At 40.8% G+C, this 14813-nt stretch overlaps 1 long non-coding RNA gene across 1 annotated transcript; it reads right to left on the bottom strand.

Annotated features, from left to right (window-relative positions):
* Positions 1–445: 445 nt before the first annotated feature.
* Positions 446–14730, bottom strand: LOC122558673. Its single transcript, XR_006314218.1, has 3 exons — positions 14608–14730; positions 8052–8056; positions 446–455 (listed from the first exon to the last, which is right to left on the bottom strand). It is a non-coding gene; the product is annotated as an uncharacterized LOC122558673 (long non-coding RNA).
* Positions 14731–14813: the final 83 nt, after the last annotated feature.

The following is a 14813-nucleotide window of genomic DNA, read 5'->3' as shown; positions in this document are numbered from 1 at the left end:
CTCGTCGCCTCAGAGGTAATAGTCAAAGTTAAGGAGATCTACAAAGTAGCCATTCTTCTACAATATCAATCAAATAATTGCCTGGAAAGTTTTTTAAGCCTCTGGTATTCTCTATATGTAAGTCAGTATTCTTTTGCAAGATGTTCCCAATTTATATAATGTGCCTTTTTGCCTGTTTATATTTCTTATCTTAAATTCTGTGTGTAAGCTATCACTATCTCAATGTAGCTTCATAAATTGTCCCCTCGACTCTTTGTATCCCTTGCATAACTGCAAGGTACACACATGGGCAATTTAATTATACTAGATTATTTTTAACTTCAGTTTACCCTTTATACTGTAAATAAAGTATAATAATGATGTGTGTACCCCCGCATTACATTTCCATTACTTGTAGAATCAATTAAAAATAGACTTGTCACCTCCGTCATAATCTTCAACAATTTTTATTACAACTTTCATACCAAGTGCCTCAGTTTTTGCTGCCAAACTCTGTAGCAGCCTCTCTCTAACATATGACAATGCCATTGTATACCTCTAATTTTACTCAACAACCTAACATGCTCAGCGACTGCTTTTTTTCAAGATTCTTAAATATAAAGCCAATTAAACCCTGACCTTTCTGAACAATCCCATTTTTAATACAAAATGCTGATTTTAGAGGGTTTGTATTCTGAGGCAATTGGTAATTTATAGCAATTTTCTGATAGTTTGTTGAGAAGCACCATTTTAGATAATGTCCATTTATTAATTAGGTGAGGAAAGGTAATATATAACTTAAAACAGATGAGAATTTTTTTTTTCCAATTCTGGAGCTGTTATGTAGAATAGAAGAGTAGAGGCAACTAAATCCCATGATCCAGTTACCTGTGGTCTTTTGTGGTGGACTTAAGTAGTTGTTGCTGGTCTCTGTACCAACAGCCCTTATACTTCTTTTGGGCTGATGTAGGGGATCTCCTGGTCTTCTCCCTAGGAGATGTTATGGCTTGTTTCTCTGGATCATCTTGGCCCTTTTCCCAGTCCTTTCCGTGTTAATATACCTTATTTTGGGGCTGGCCATCAATGCTGTATCAGTTACTTATTTAACCCTTTTTGGCCAATGATCATGGGACAGGTACTCATGACATCAGACAACTATTATCCTCTTCCTTCATCCATATTTGAAGTTAATTTGCCTTCCTTTCAAGGACAAAACCTCTATATTTTTTGATAATGGAGTGGCACCTGATAAATCTTGAACAGGAGCCGTGACCTTGATGATTCTTACGATGTTTCCTCTATATTCATTTTCAGATTTGTTGACATTTGCAAATGGCTAGTTACTAATGTGGCAGTTAGACAAGGTCTCGTGCTACTCAGGAAAAGTATTAAATACTAATTAGCAGGTTTAACACCCAATTCCCAACACAGCTCTGGGCTTATTTTTCTGTAAGTGAGTGCTGGGGCCAATTGAGGTAATTAAATTAGGCTTGTAAAATCCAAGTATAGTCATGAGAGAAATACCGCGCCAGTATCTTCAGAGAATTAAGCTGATAGTTTGGAGACAGCTTAATGCATGCTGCAAATACACTCAAAAATGGTTTTTTTGTTCAAGTAGATTAGAAAGTTTTACAACTTTGAGCTTTCAGAAACTTGTAGAAGAGTTTAATTTGCTCACAAATTATGTTAATGCATGAATTTTATTGGTATTTTCTGTTATTTCTCAAGTCCTTCTTGCTAGATCTCCTCGTACAGCAGTCAGTCAGGCTGACTATTGCATTGGTAAAAACAATGACTGCAGATGCTGGAAATCAGAGTCTAGATTAGAGTGGTGCTGGAAAAGCACAGCTGTTCAGGCAGCATCCGAGGAACAGTAAAATCGACGTTTCGGGCAAAAACCCTTCATCAGGAATACAGGCAGAGAGCCCTTCAGGCTTTTACTGCTCCTCGGATGCTGCCTGAACTGCTGTGCTTTTCTAGTACCAATCTAATCCTGACTATTGCATTGTGCTTGCCATAGAAAAAATCCAAAATGTTTCACAGAATAAGAGGCGGGGGCTAAAAGCCTCATTGAGAAATTTTAAAATAACAAGAAACTTGCTGAAGAGAAAGATGTTAATCGCCTTTTAAATGTAGTGCAGGAGATCCTAGAAGCTAAGTAAATATAACTGAAAATTCTGCAGCTGACAGAGGAGACTGGAGTGATGGGATTCAATAGAAGACCAGAGTCACTTTAGCAGGTGAATTGGAGGTCACCTCAAACTGAAGAAGGCTAAAGAAGAGTGGTAACAAAATACACATGACAATAAATAAATCAAATCAATCAAGGATTTGGGTGCAGTGTGCCTTAGGATTTTTCAAGTTAAAAATCAGACAACTCCAGGTTATAGTCCAACAAATTTATTTGGAGGCACTAGCTTTTGAAGTGTTGCTTCTTCATCAGGTGGTTGAAGAAGCAGCGCTTTGAAAGCTAGTGCCTCCAAATAAATCTGTTGGACTATAACCTGGTGTTGTCTGACTTTTAACTTTGTCCACCCCAGTCCAACATTGAATCCTCCAAATTAGGATTTTCAAGTGAGGTTATGAATATTAAATTGCAACTTTTGAACAACAGTGAGTCATTGAGCTTCATCAAAAGCTGTCAGAGATGGAGATTTGGATTGGTGGCAGATGGGTTGCAATCAGCAGAATTATTGGAATTAATGGAGATGGAGATTTCTGATGTGGATGGAGCTGGAGAAATAAAATTTAGCAGTGAAGAAAGCATTGATAAGCCATTGACAATAAGTCAATAAGGTATGGACACAAATTTGAAAATCTCAAGTTATGTTCAATACCATTTTTCTCTGGGATATATTGGTTCCATTTTTTTATGGGGAGGAACCTGATCTTCACTCAAGATGTTCTTAGCTTGCCATGTTATAGATAATGTCAGCCTGTATCACATGATTATATTTGGATTGTTTGAAAACTCTTTTTGATAAAGCATCAATCATTGAATCAAGAAGGACAAATTGCTGCAGATGCTGGAATCTGTGCTGAAATCAAAAAATGCTGGAAATCATAGCAGGTCAGGCTGCATTGGTGGAGATAGATGAAGCTAATGTTTCAAGACTAAATGACTGTTCAGAACTGATGTGAAATGTGGAAATTACAGTATTTATGCAATAGTGGAGGGTGGAGTACTCGGGGAGGAAGGGTGCTGATAATGCAGATTAAGTGATTGGAATGTGAGAATGGCAGAACAATGGTGTGTTTAACTGCCAAACTGGAAAGAACAGATAGTCCCACTAGAGTGGAGGGAGAGGAGAGAGGACATGGTGACCAAGAATTGTTATGGATTAACAGGACCTCCTCAGAATGCTTTAAGAAGGTAGCCTAGATCTTAACCTTTTCTGATTTTAAAGGCAAATGTAAAGTGGCTGTTCCAGATGCAATGCAACTGGTCAAACTATTCAACATTAAGCAAAACACAATTTATTTAAACACTGTAGTTAAAATACAATCAAAGAAAGAGGAATTTAGAATAACTTAACTCTAATGGAATACTTAACAGAATAATAGATTCAGTAACTATTACTGATTCACTGTTCCAATACAGCAAAATCACATAAACACATTCCTTGGTAAAAAGGCATATTCAGAAACAAATCCTCACATGCAGTTCTCCAATCCAGGAGGAATAAACAGCAAGAGAACATTCAGGGAGAGTAGCAGCCAGGAGACATTCACTGAAGCTTCCAACTCTATTGAAACCCCAAGAACGTCTGCGGATACTTAAAAACAAAAACCCAGAAATTTTAAACTGTGAGAACTGGTCGTACTCATTCAAGCTGTTTAAAAAAATTCAAGGCCTCCCAAGCTGTTTACTCAAGTGGTTCTCAGTAGCTAGATCAGCATGTCAACTTTACAACCTTTCTTCAAAAAAAAGGACAAACTAACTATTAAAATGACAGCATCGTCACAGATTGAAACAAGTATAGCTAAAAGGAAAGGGAGAAATGGGAGTGAGTTCACAATCTATAGGTGGTGAACATGATATTAAATCCAGAAGGTTATAAAGTGCCTGTTATGAATATGAGATGTTGTTCTTCCAGTTTGTGCTGTGATTTGCTGGATCATTGCAGAATGCTGTGTTAAAATGGCCGGCTACAGGAAGGTCAGATCGTTTTTGTGCATTGTCTGAAGGTGTTCTACAAAGTGGTCACCCAGTCTACGTTTGGTTTCTCCAGTGTACAGTAGGCCACACTGAGTGCACTGAATGCAATAGACCAGATTAGAGGAAGTACAGGTGAAATACTGCTTGCACATGGGCCAGAGGTATTCTATATAGCGATCACCAAGTCTGCATTTGGTTTCTCCAAAGTAAAGTAGGCCATATTGAGTGCACTGAATGCAATAGACCAGATTAGAGGAGGTACAGGTGAAATACTGCTTTTCTATTGTATTCTGTTGCATTTGCTGGATCCAGTGTCACCTACTGTACACTGGAGAAACCAAACGCAGCCTGGGTGATCACTTTGTAGAACACCTTCAGTCCATGCACAAACACAATCCTGACCTACCTATATCCAATCATTTTAACTCAGCCCACTTGTCTGTCCTCAGCATACTGCAATACTCCAGTGAAACACAGTACAAACTAGAGGAACAACATCTCATCTTCAGACTAGGCACTTTGCAACCTTCCGGACTTAAAAAGAGTTCAACGCATCAGACTTTGAACTCACTCCCCTTTCTTTCCTTTTAGCTCTACTTTTTGCATTCTTGTCACCATATCCTCTCTTCTCTCCCTTCACTCCAGTGGGACTATTCGTTTTTTCCAGTTTGGCAGTTAGACACACCATTGTTCTACCATTCTGACATTCTGATCACTTAATCTACACTATCAGCATCCAATCATTGAATCATGTCCTTCTCATAACATTTTGTTGGCTTTTGTTATTGATGCTTTTCTTGAGTCACAGATTCAAAGATGACTGCAGCTATCTGGTGCCTTAACAGTATGACCATTCTACACAAATGAGGTGATATAGTTGAAGGTTATTATGCAATTCAATACAGGGAGCATCAAACCAAACATAATTCCTTTTCCAAAGCTAATGTATGTTCATAAAATATAATATTTATGAATACCTTTAAATATTAATGACTTTTCTTTTTCCTTTGGACACCCAATAAATAGCATTAGTGTTTAACCTTTAGGTAAATCAGAGGCAAAAAGTATGATGTACTATCCCAGGAATGCTCTGTGATGGGAATGCATGTATAAAATTTGGGTTTGAATTTGTAAAGTGTGGGATTTATGTGCATAATTTTAATGCTATTTGTTGTAAATTGAGATACTGGTTTTTGAGTTAGTAAGTACTGAATTTTCTGCATGTCTGAAGTTATGTAAGCTTTCTATCGGCATGGTGCTTTCTCTTAAAATAGTTTTTGATATCTGGCTTTAGGGTGAATGGGTATTGTGCATTAAAATGGACATCTGTTTATTCAATTATTTTGTGACCCAGTAAGAGTTGGCTCTCAATACTTGTTAGAAACTTCTGTAATTTGCATTTTTTTTAGCTCAGGGGAACACTAGTGGCTGTGATGGAATGCTCCTCATTTGTCTAGATAAATACAACCCCAACCACACTCAAGAAGATTGACACCATCCATGTCAAAGCAGCTTGCTTGATTGGCATTACACCCACAAGTATCCAATCGGCCCATCACCGATGCTCAGTAGCAATAGTGTTTGCTATCTACACGATGCACTGCAGAATTTCACCAAAGATCCTCAGACAATGCCTTCTAAACCTACAACTTTTGACATTGAAAGGGGTAGCCCTGTGAAGTCCTTGGAGTAGGAGGGCTATGGATAAAATTGCTCCTGAAAAAGGAAGGGAATAATGAATTATCTTACCTTAAAGTGAAGAGTTGGTTTTAGTCCCAGAACAGAATTATTGGAACAAAACCCTGAACAGGCTACTTAAAGCTGAGTACATTTAAGCACGTGTATGGGAAGAAGCTATTTGCAGTTTCAATCTAACAGTTGAAATCACTTAAACTTACCAAGGTGTTCGCTGGTACTATGTGAGTGGTGTTTTAGGTACTATACAAATGCTGTTATTCTCTTTTTCAGTTAATAAAGGACTGTACTGGGATTAATGAGTACATAGTTTTACTGTGTGTTTCCCCAGCATTACAGATGCCAATCTTCAGGCAGTTCAAATCATTCCACATGATATCAAGAAACAGTTGCAGACACTGGATACTGCAAAGGCTACAGGCTCTGACAACATTCTGAAGACATATGCTCCAGAATTCCTCTCGCCACGTTACTCCAGTATTGTTACAACACTAACATAGAATAAAGAACAAAGAAAATTTACAGCCCAAGAACAGGCCCTTCAGCCCTCCAAGCCTGAGCCGATCCAAATCTACTGTTTAAACTGTCTCCCAATTCCTAAGCATCTGTATCCCTCTGCTCCCCGCCTAGTCAGCATCTGTCCAGATGCATATTAAATGAATCTACCATGCCTGCCTCTACCATGTCTGTTGGCAATGTGTTCCAAACACCCACCACCTGCTGTGTGAAGTACTTGCTGCGTGTATCCCCCTTAAACTTTCCACCTCTCAACTTGAAAGCTTGACCTCTCGTTATTGAATCCTTCACTCTGGGAAAAAGCTTTTCTCTATATACCCTTCATGATTTTGTAAACCTCAATCAGGTCCCCCCTCAATCTCCTTTTTTCTAATGAAAACAAACCTAACCTACTCAACCTCTCTTCATAGCTATCACTCTCCATATCAGGCAACATCCTTGTAAACCTTCTCTGCACCCTCTCCAAAGCATCCACATCCTTTTGGTAATGTGGCGACCAGAAGTGTACACAGTATCCTAAATATAGCCGAACCAATGTCTTGTACAATTTTAACATGACCTGCCAGCTTTTATACCTGTCCGATGAAGGCAAGCATACCACATGCCTTCTTGACCACACTGTTCTCCTGTGCAGCAACCTTCAGGGTACAATGAACCTGCACTCCCAGATCTCTCCGCTCATCAACTTTTCCCAAGGCTCTTCCGTTCATTGTATAATTTGCTCTAGAATTAGACTTGCATGGATGCATCACCTCACATTTTCCTGGATTAAATTCCAACTGCCACTTTTCCGCCCAACTCTCCAGTCTATCTATGTTATCCTGTATTCTTTGACAGTCCCCTATGCGTTCTGCTACTCGACCAATCTTCATGTCATCTGCTAACTTGCTGATCATACCAACAGTGCCCTCTTTCCAGATCATTTAGGTATATTACAAACAACAGTGGCCCCAACACTGACCCCTGTGGAACACCACTGGTCACCTTTCTCCAATTCGAGAAACTCCCTTCAACTACTACTCTCTGTCTCCTGTTACTCAACCAGTTCTTTATCCACCAAGCTAGAACATCCTGCACACCATATGACTGCACTTTCTCTATTAGTTTACCATGAGGAACCTTATCAAATACCTTACTAAAGTCCATGTATATGACATTCGCAGCCCTTCCTTCATCTCTCAACTTGGTCACTTCCTCAAAGAACTCCATTAAGTTGATAAGGCACGATCTCCCCTGCACAAAACCCTATTGCCTATCAATGATAAATCCAATTTTTCTAAATATAAGTAGATCCTCAGTACCTTCTCCAGCATATTTCCCAATACTGACGTCAGGCTCACTGGTCTGTAGTTACCTGGAATATCCCTACTACCCTTCTTGTACAGGGGGACAACATGAGCAACCTTTCAGCCCTCTGGCACCTCATCTATGTTTAAGGATGCCACAAAGATACCTGTCAGGGGCACAGCTATTTCCTCTCCTGCCTCCCTCAGCAACCTGGGATAGATTCCATCCGGTTCTGGGGATTTGTCCACCTTAATAACCTCTAGCCTACCCAACACATCTTCCCTACTTATGTCAATGTGATTCAGACTAATCAAACTTCTATCTCTAATCTCAACGTTCACCATGTTCCTCTCCTCAGTGAACACTGATGCAAAATAATCATTCAGAATCTCACCCATTCTTTCAGGTTTGACACACAGCCTTTGTGGGCGGCACAGTGGCACAATGGTTAGCACTGCTGCCTCACAGCACCAGAGACCCGGGTTCAATTCCCGCCTCAGGCGACTGACTGTGTGGAGTTTGCACATTCTCCCCGTGTCTGCGTGGGTTTCCTCCGGGTGCTCCGGTTTCCTCCCACAGTCCAAAGATGTGCAGGTTAGGCGAATTGGCCATGCTAAATTGTCCGTAGTGTTAGGTAAGGGGTAAATGTAGGGGTATGGGTGGGTTGCGCTTCGGCGGGTCGGTGTGGACTTGTTGGGCCGAAGGGCCTGTTTCCACACTGTAAAGTAATCTAATCAAAAATTCATTATCCTTTAGTGAACCAATCCTTTCTCTAGTTACCCGCTTGCTTCTCATAGAAGAATAAAATGCTTTGGGGTTCTCCTTAATTCTGCTTGCGAAAGCTATTTCATGACCCCTTTTAGCCTGCTTGATTCCTTGTTTAAGACTGGTCCTACTCTTCCGATATTCCTCCAGAGCCCGTTCTGTTCTTAGCTGCCTGGACCTTTTGTATGCTTCCCTTTTCCTCTTGGCTAGTTGTATGATTTCTCCTGTCATCCACGGTTCACGAATCTTGCCTTTCCTATCTTTTGCCTTCAACGAGACATGCCTATCCTGCATGATCCTTAAACTATCTTTGAAAGCCTCCCACACATCAAATGTGGATTTCCCTTCAAATAGCTGTGTCCAATCCACATTTCCCAGCTCCTGCCTAATTTTGATAGAATTGGCCTTGGCCCAGTTTAGTACTCTTCCCTTAGGACCACTCTCATCTTTGTCTGTGAGTATTCTAAAACTTACAAAATTGTGGTCACTGTTCTCAAAGAAATGCCCCACCACAACTTCTACCAGCTGTCTTGGCTCATTCCCAATACCAGATCAAATATGGCCCCTTCCCTCATTGGACTATTGACATATCGCTCCAGAAAACCCTCCTGGACGCTTCTTACAAATTCTACCCCATCCAGACCTCTGATGCTAAGTGTATCCCAGTCAATGTTGGGAAAATTAAAATCTCCCATCACCACTACCCTACTGCCTCTACATCTTTCTATAATCTGTTTACCTATTTGTTCTTCTACCTCACACTCACTGTTGGGAGGCCTGTAAAACAGCCCCAACAATGTAACTGCACCCTTCTTATTTCTCAACTCCACCTATAATGCCTCACTACCCAAGACCTCCATAGTGTCTTCTTTTAGCACAACCGTGATATCATCCCTGACCAGCAATGCAACTCCATCCCCTTTTACTTCCCTCCCTGTCCTATCTGAAGTGTCTATATCCTGGAACATTTAGTTGCCAATCATGCCCTTCCTTCAACCAAGTCTCTGTGATTGCAATAACGTCATACTCCCAGGCACCAATCCAAGCCCTAAGTCCATCTACCTTACCATTATACTCGTTGCATTAAAGTAGATGCATTTCAGACCACCAGTTCTTTTGCGTTTATCTGCTCTCTGCCTACTCTTCCCCTTATTAATGCTATCTTCATGATTCTGACATCTGCCTGACAATGTGGAAAATTGTCCAAATTGTTCCTGTATATAAAAAGCAGGACAAATCCAACCCTTCCAATTACTGCCTCATCAGTCTACTCTTGATCATCAAGGTTGTATTCGACTGAGTGTGGCAAGGAACACTGGCAAAAATAGAATCAGTGGGTATTGGGTGCAAATTCTCAGGTGTTTAAACTCATACCTAACACAAAGGAAGACGGTTGTGATTGTTGGATTTCAGTCATCTCAGCTCCAGGACGTCTCTGCAGGAGTTCCTCGGGGTAATGTCCTCGACCAAACAACCTTTAGCTGCTTCATCAATGATCTTCTCTCCAGCATAATGCCAGAAGTGAGGATGTTTGCTATTGATTGCACAATGTTCATTACCATTCACGACTAAGATACTGAAGCAGTCCACGTCCAAATGCAATAGGACCTGGATAATAACCAGACTTTGAGAGAAAGTGAGGGCTGCAGATGCTGGAGATCAGAGCTGAAAATGTGTTGCTGGAAAAGCGCAGCAGGTCAGGCAGCATCCAAGGAACAGGAGAATTGACGTTTCGGGCATAAGCCCTTCTTCAGGAATCTTGAAGAATTCTTGAAGAAGGGCTTATGCCCAAAACGTCGATTCTCCTGTTCCTTGGATGCTGCCTGACCTGCTGCGCTTTTCCAGCAACACATTTTCAGCGCTAATAACCAGACTTTGGCTGACAAGTGGTAGATAACATTCATGCCACTCAAATGCCAGGGAATAACCATCATCAATAATAGACAATCTACCCACTGTTCCTTGACATTCATTGGTGTTGCCATCATTGAATCCCCCACTATCAACCCCCTGGGGTTAACATTGACCAGAATCTCAACTGGACTCTCCACATAAACATAGTGGCTACAAGAGCAGGTCAGAGGGTAGGAATACTCAGCTTCTGACTCCCCAAAGCTTCACCATGTACAAGGCACAAGTCAGGAGTATGATAGAATACTCACTTGGCTGGATGAGTACAGCCCCAGTGACACTTAAGAAGCTTTACACCATCCAGGACAAAGCAGCTAGCTTGGTTGGCACTACACCCGCAAGCATTCAAGTCCTTCATCACCGATGCTCAGTAGCAACAATGTGTACTATCTACACGACGCACTGCAGAAATTCACCAAAGATCCTTAGACAGTATCTTCCAAACCCACAACCATCTAGAAGGACAAGGGCAGCAGATATATGGGAACAACACCACCTTCAAGTTCCCCTCCAAGCCATTTATCATCCTGACTTGGAAATATATCACTATTCCTTCACTTTTGATGGGTCAAAATCCTGGAATACCCTCCCTAATGGCATTGTGGGTCAACCTATAACAGGTGGACTGCAGCAGTTCAAGAAGGTGGCTCACCAGTACCTGCTCAAGGGCAACTGGGGATGCGCAATAAAAGCTGGCCAGCCAGTGACATCCATATCCCACAAATGAACAAATAAAAAAAAGTTTTTAATTTGTATTATCAGTTTGGATATTTTTTATCACATCTTTATTTCTTTTGCAATAAACTTCCATTTAGTTGTTAATCAACATTCGCAGCATTGCATACTTATCTTTCACTGGGAGACCACATCATTAAAAGAAAAGCAAATAGAATATTATCTATTAATTCAAGTTCCTGTTTGACTGGTCCATTAATGATATCAGTTTTTGTTCTTTTTACTTATCTCTTGTGAAGAGCTCAGTTGTGGCAAAGGCAGTGAGGCGAGCCTGTGCAGACTCGTGGTGGAGGCGAGTTTGGGTTCCTCACAGCTTTTGCATTGATGAGGCAGCCCAGCACTGACTCATGGCTGTTGCGATGGTGGTGAGTTTGGGTTCCCAGCACAGACTCGTAGTGGTGGTTGCATTGGAGAGATCACGCCAGAGTAGACTCTTGGCTGTGGAGTTGAGCTTGGGTTGTGCGGGACCCTGCAGCATCAGTGGTGGTTGCCTTGGCATGGTCCAATGAGGACTTATGGTAGTGGCAGCATATTGGTAGAGGCAACTCTTGTTCTGGCAGTGTGAGGGCACTCATGGCTGGCCACTCCAAGCCCATGGTTGAGCACTCAACAAGAAGGACTGCAAAGTTGAACTTTATTTCTTTATTTTTCTGCCTCTATATTGTATGTTTTAGTTTATTTTTCTGTGTTTTAAGATGGTGCTGGAGCGTGGCAACACTATACAACACTTTTCACTTTATTTTGCAACCAGATACAAATGATAACAGTAGCTGCCCTGGCTAGGTGTTCATCTGCATTTAAGGAAGGATGGCCTATTACTCATGTCTTATCCAAATCTGCGTCCCTACCTGGAGTTCTGGGCAAAAATGTTTCATTGCCTTAGTTAATATTAAGGCATGTAAATGTTCTTTTGTTTACATCTTCGTTTCTGTTGTGACACATTTGTGATTTAGTAGATTGGAAGGGAGTTGTACGTGAAATCCCTGGAGTCTGGGCTGCTAACATTTTAAACATGACTCTGATCTTTTGGAAATCAACTCACATGACAAATCTAACTCTTTTTCTGCTCACACAGTAACTTGGGACTATAACAGTAAAACTTCTTTGTATTCTGAACTGGAACACCACCTCTTGCTTACGCCCTTTCAAATTTTCAAAGGCTGACCAAGTTATCACTAGGCAAGGGGACATGTTTGGTTTTAATTCATAATTTGTTTTATTGCACAAAATATCAAGAACAGTTACAATGGTGGGAAAAAACCCGATATGCCACAATTATAAAAATGGCTGATGTGAACACCAGCCCAACTACCTTAATATCACAATCTCTGAACCCATTTCTCCTTCCCAAAATGGTCTACCATTCCCCTTATTACTTCTGTTCCATCAATTCCTGGCTATGTTCCTACATAGCTTCATTAGAGATCAAAAGACGTCCAAAGACTCGTTCTCTGATGGAATGCGTCACTTTGCATTGTAATTACTGTTCACCTTTTGCAGAATAGGAGTTCTTTGGGATATAGAGTCTTTTAGATAAGCTTTTGCTGAAAAGGCATCATTACACCATTATTCTAGTCCTATTTTTGAAAAAAGCTAACCAAAGTTCCAAATTACATCTTCCTTAATGAAGAGGCTTTCTTCATGACTGCTATTTTTTAAAAAAATTGCCCCTGAATTCAGCTTACAAGAGTATTATTAAGTGCATTATAGATTTTAAGTTGTGAAGGTACGTTTCCTGATGTGGGTGCAATTCACCAAAATGTTTAGATACTGGTGCATTGCTAAACAGAGGTTTGTTGATTACATGCAATTTTCTATTGTCAGTTTATTATCATAATTATCCATAGTTACATTTGGTGTAGATTTGGATATGTGGAAGGAAGTGACTAAGTAGTGGAACTAGTCAATTGCAGGGTAGATGACATTTTAATTAATGTGTTCTTTTGGATGTGAAAAAGCTGAAGGACTGGATTTTCGTCATGGGTGCAGGAAATAGGAGCTAGGTCTGTTTCTGGGTTCAGATAACTGCTGCTTATGTGAAACTGACTTAAATTCAGATTTTTCAGAGTTGAGTCCTTAATTCATGTCCAATTACAGTTAGCAGGTGAAGGATTGGAAGCAGATCCAATGATTTGCGAAACTCATTCAGACAACCGTGCAGCAACACAGCAGTTACACAACAGAAAGAGAAGACTTGTGCCAAAGTCTTCCACTGATTACACAAAAGTGAGATGCCACAATAGCTTCACAGGCCTGAGAATGATTGATGAAGGAAAGTGTTCATCTTCTTGGATTGTGGCAGGAGGATGCCATCTTGTTAAGCAGCAGGGACATCTCTCTGTTCAGGGTTAATGCCGTTTACCATCAGCTCTCTTATACTCCACTCCATTCCATCCCCCCATTAGCTAGCTTCATCAAGGGCCGCAGGATACAAAACTCTATGAAGGACCATATTATGAAGACTGCACTGTAATGACAAAGACCCTTTCAGGGTGATATTGAAGGGCATAATCTAGCCAGTTCAGGTACTGTATCTGATGGAAACAAAAACAGAAATTACTGGAAAAGCTCAGCAGGTCTGGCAGGGTCTGTGGAGAGAAAACAAAACTGAGACTGAAACATTAACTCTGATTTCTTTCCACAGATATTGCCAAACCTGCTGAGTTTTCACAGCAATTTCTGTTTTTGTTTCTGATCTCCAGCATCCACAGTTCTTTCAGTTTTTATACTTTTTCTGGTGGACATAGTCTCAAATGTCCCATCAGTTGTGAAGGTGATATGTTCTCCAGCTTTTGTGTTACAGATACAGTGGTAACTCTTACCTGTATGATGGACTTGTGTACATCCACCTATCACAGGTCTTTACCCTGGGGTGGGGGAGTCCAGAACTAGAGAACATAGGTTTAGGATGAGAGGGGAAAAATTTAAAAGGAACCTAAGGGTCAACATTTTCACGCAGAGGGTGGTGCATGTATGGAATGAGCTGCCAGAGGGAGTGATGGAAGCTGATACAATTACAACATTTAAAAGGCATCTAGATGGGTATATGAATAAGAAGGGTTTAGAAGGATATGGGCCAAATGCTGGCAAATGGAACTCGATTAGGTTGGGATATCAGGTCGGCATGGATGAGTTGGACTGAAGAATCTGTTTCCGTGCTGTACATCTCTATGATTCTATGACCCAAGGGTTTTTGATGTCCAAAGGCTTTTCAGTAATGCTGTTTCAAACTAGTCCTGATGAACACAACATTTTGTAGAGATCAAATTTCTACAATCCTTAAAAACTGAAGTCCACAAAGAAATATTAGAACTTAGAACATAGAACAGTACAGCACAGAACAGGTCCTTCAGCCCACGATGTTGTGCCGACCATTGATCCTCATGTAAGGTAAACCTAATGTATGAGCCCTCAAATTTCTGTGACCATATGCATGTCCAGCAGTCTCTTAAATATCTCCAATGACTTCGCTTCCACAACAGCTGCTGGCAACGCATTCCATGCTCCCACAACTCTCTGCGTAAAGAACCCACCTCTGACATCCCCGCTATACTTTCCACTTAAAACTATGACCCCTCTTGTTAACAATTTATGCCCTGGGAAAACGTTTCTGGCTATCAACTCTATCTATGCCTCTCATTATCTTGTACACCTCAATTAGGTCCCCTCTCTTCCTTCTTTTTTCCAATGAAAAAAGTCCGAGCTCAGTCAACCTCTCTTCGTAAGATAAGCCCTCCATTCCAGGCAGCCTCCTGGTAAACCTCCT

This window comes from Chiloscyllium plagiosum, chromosome 17 (genome assembly GCF_004010195.1).
Source record: "Chiloscyllium plagiosum isolate BGI_BamShark_2017 chromosome 17, ASM401019v2, whole genome shotgun sequence".
Lineage (NCBI taxonomy): Eukaryota > Metazoa > Chordata > Chondrichthyes > Orectolobiformes > Hemiscylliidae > Chiloscyllium > Chiloscyllium plagiosum.
This window is presented reverse-complemented; position numbering and strand designations above follow the sequence as displayed.